The sequence below is a fragment of the Physeter macrocephalus genome, chromosome 21 (genome assembly GCF_002837175.3).
Source record: "Physeter macrocephalus isolate SW-GA chromosome 21, ASM283717v5, whole genome shotgun sequence".
NCBI lineage: Eukaryota > Metazoa > Chordata > Mammalia > Artiodactyla > Physeteridae > Physeter > Physeter macrocephalus.
Window position 1 is genome coordinate 51,250,216 of NC_041234.1, and position 4,036 is coordinate 51,254,251.

A 4,036-nucleotide genomic window follows, 5' to 3' on the forward strand; every position below is an offset into this window, starting at 1 on the left:
CAATAGCACAGCTATGTTATTCTCAAAAATGCTGTCTAGATATTCTTTCCTCTAAAATCAAATGCTCAGTGGCCACACTTCTAACAGTCTGCATTAGCTGACATTAATGCATTTGTTGTGCCACAAGTCCATCTAAGCTTCCTTTTAGGTATTTTTTAATATGTCCAAGAGACAACACCTGCTTCAGGTTTATTTAGGGGCACCCACCTATAAGGACATCAACTCCATTTTTAAGGTGTGACTAACTATTGTGGGTTTAAAGAGAACAGGAGAAAAAAAAGCAAATCACAACAAACCTCTTTAGGTCAGTTAAAGGCCATATCTCTAGCTGGGATATTAAAAATTAATCTCACCAGCCCACACTCTAAAAGTTAATGCCACTTCTAACAATCAACAGCAAGAAAAATAAACCTGCTAACAACCAGCCCACTCATTAGCAAAAAGCAGTTTAACTCAAATGCTGAGACCAAAGTATAATACTACCTACTCAAACTGTCCCACCTACCCTCAGCCACCAGCAAGGAAGGAAGAAATAACTGCTTAACAGAACAAAATAAGCTTAGTATTTCTTACAAGGGTAACAATGGTCCAACTTCTGAGATAATACTCAGAAGGACAAAAGGTGGAGTGAAGGCAAGGTATAGGGATTGGTATCCCACAAAATCTTGAAAAACCCAAAGTACCACAAACACACTAAACTTGTCTATGAGTTAGAGAACAAAGATATTGCTGCTGCTTCTTTTTGTCCTTTGAATTATACAGTATTTTGTAGGCTCTACCCTTCAATGTGAAAGCAGGACATTAAAAAAAAATGAAATTGACACAAGTTTGGGGACCATATATCTTATCTGTGAAACTAGACAGATCTATTTATACCTTCTCCTTCCTACAGTCAAACCACCTCACAAAAATAAGAAAACTAAAACAATCCAAACATGATTAATAAGTCCTTAAAAGTTTAAAATCTTTAGAGGAAAGGGAAGGAAGTTTTGAAAGGAGGAAAAACAAGAACAAGGAAGGGGGAAAGCTTTAAAAGAAAGAGGGGGGTGGGGAATCAATGGGCATCTCTTTTATTTGGCGACAAGCAAGTGCAAGAAAGTTCATCTGTAATTTGTTCAGTTGTCTGTCTTTTGCACATGTTCGTTCTGGCCAGAAGGGACTTTGAGGTTTTTCTGCATCTGCGGGCTCTATCCCCTTATAGTAATTATTCTTTGTCTCAATAATCTCAAGGCCAAACTTTCTGTAGAAGTCAATTGCAGACTCATTGCTTATCTGGACATGCAGATAGATGTTGTCAAAAGTGCCAACTTTTTCACAGATGTTTAAGACATGATTTAACATTTTAGTTCCTATTCCTAGCCTTCGGTATGGTGCCAGACACCTTAGTGTCATGATGTAAAGTCTCTTCTGATTCTGTGAATGATTCACCCTACAACATACTGCGCCTGCTGCAATATCATTGAAATAGGAAAATTTTGCTAGCTCGCCAACCTCCAGCACATCCTTATAGAACTTGTCATTGTAGCTGACTGGAAAGATGACCTGGTTTAATCTCTTCAACTGTTTAATATTGTGTGGTGTCACATCTCCCAGCTCGATCCGCCCTTTCATCTTCCCGGCTTGCTGAGGCCGTTGTTAACACCGATATCAACGCCGTTGTCGTCGCCGCCCTGAGCTCTCCGCACCCTCACCTCGGGCCACTCAACCCCACAAGCCGCCCTCCTCGCCTAGGGCAGGGAGCTGAGCGGGTGACGGAGGCCTCGAGAGTCGAGCGCGCCTCTGTCTCCACAAGCGCACACGGGGCACTCGCCTCCTGCCCGCCGCCGCCGCCAGCCAGACCCGCCGCTGCGCTGTGAACTTTCACCGGAACTACTAGCTCTTATACAAACTTTTAAATTAGCCACCAATCTTAAGGTGAATATCTATACTGATAGTAAATATGCATTTGGTATCTGTCATGCTATAGAACAAATGTGGAGGAATAGAGGGAACTTTCTCATAGCAGTAGTAACTGAAATATCACACTAGAAACGTAATTGCTGATTTATTAGTCACCCCCGCTTCTCCAACAGATTTCTGAAATTCATTGTAGAACTCATAACAGACAACAAGATGACATATCTAAAGGAAATTAATTTGCACACCAAGCCACAGAAAGGGCTACTTAGGTCTTGACTGGGGAAATTGAAGCCCCATTACTTCTATCCAAGAACTCTTATTTACAATTTCAGAAATACACAACTCCACAAGATTAAGAAAATTGGAAACCAAGGAGACCTATGAGAATATCATAGGTATATGGGAATTACACTATAGGAGTATTTTTGTATCTCACTTATTATATGCTTGGATGGCTTTTTCATGACACCAGCAACCTTATTCAAACAAAAGGAGTATACTGAAAACCTTGGAATCGTACCACATTTGGAATAAGGGTCAAATAATTCAAGAAATAATACAAAGGTGTGCTGCTTGTCAGAAAAATTATTTACAGGAAACACTTAAGGTAAGGCAAAGAAGTCTACTGAGGACATTGTTACCTGGGATCTGGTGGCAAATAGACTTTATAGAGTGTCCTAATCCATTTGGGCTGCTATAACAGAATACTGCACAAGCTGGGTGGCTTATAAACAACATCAACTTATTTCTCATGGGTCTGGAGTCTGGGAAGTCCAAGATCAAGGTGCTGGCAGATTCAATGTCAGGTGATGGCCCACTTCCTTTTTCATAAACGGCTTTCTGCCTGCTGTGTCTTCATGTGGCATAAGGGGCAAGAGAGCTCTATGGGGTCTCTTTTATAAGGACACTAATTTCATTCATGATGTCTCCACCCTCATGCCCTAATTATCTCCCAAAGACCCTCTTCCAAATACCACCACATTGGTGATTAGGTTTCAACATAGGAATTTTGGGAGAACACATTCCATTGATAGCATAGAGCTTTCACCTTCAGAAGGTAGAAGAGATTGATCAGTAATGCTTTGTATGGTGTCTGGATTGCCAGAAGTGTTCCTAGCAGCTAAAGCAGATGCTCAGTGTTTCAAGGACTTACTGAATTATAACATCCCAACCTTTGGAATTTCTGAATATCTGGAGTCTGATAGGGAAAGTCATTTCATTTCTATGGTTATGTAGGAGCTCTGTAAACACTAAACCAATAATTTGCTATACTCTTTATCATACTCAGTCTTCTGGACGAGAAGAACAAATAAACTATAAAGAATTCTTTGACTAAATAATATCAAGCCATCAGCTTACAATGGCCCAGAGCTTCACCTTTGGTTTTATTAAAAATAAGGTCAATTTCCTCTGGCAGGCATATTTCTCCCTTTGAGTTATTGTTTGGAAGATTTATGAACTTAGAGTTTAAGTATAATCCCTTATCTGATATAATGGAAAAAACTCATGATCAAGTGTAAAACTTAGAGGGTTTGCTGTTTTTCTGGCCACATTACACTAGTGTGTGTGGCCAGGTGCTGGAAAAATTCCCCTGAAAATGTGTGCCATTGATATCGACCAGGAAATAAAGTCTGTATCAGAAAAAGGATTGTCAGAACTGTTATGTAAATAAGCTAAAGATGGCCCCTATATTTACTTATTCACAGCAGGCTTGGACCATAAGCTCAAAAGCCTACCAGTACCAAACTCAAATTTTACACATCCAATTTTTATTTCATTTTATTTAGAGTGTTGGGACTTTTTAAATTTAATTTTTATTTTACGCTAGAATATAGTTGTTTTATAATGTTGTGTTATGTTCAGGTGTACAGCAAATTGGTTCAGTTATATGTGTACATATATCCATTCTTTTTCAAATTCCTTTCCCATATAGGTTATTACGGAATTTTGAGTAAAGTTCCCTGTGCTATGCAGTAGATTCTTGTTGGTTATCTATTTTATATATAGTAGTGTGTCTATGCTAATCCCAAACTCTTAATTTATTCCTCCCACTCACCTTTTCCCTTTGGTAACCATAAGTTTATTTTCTAAGTCTGTGAGTCTGTTTCTGTTTTGTAAATAAGTTCATTTGTATCTT

At 39.0% G+C, this 4,036-nt stretch overlaps 1 pseudogene; it reads right to left on the reverse strand.

The window, feature by feature from the left end:
• Positions 1 to 1,071: 1,071 nt before the first annotated feature.
• On the reverse strand, positions 1,072 to 1,611 carry LOC102991786 (N-alpha-acetyltransferase 50-like; annotated as a pseudogene).
• Between the last annotated feature and the right edge of the window lie 2,425 nt (positions 1,612 to 4,036).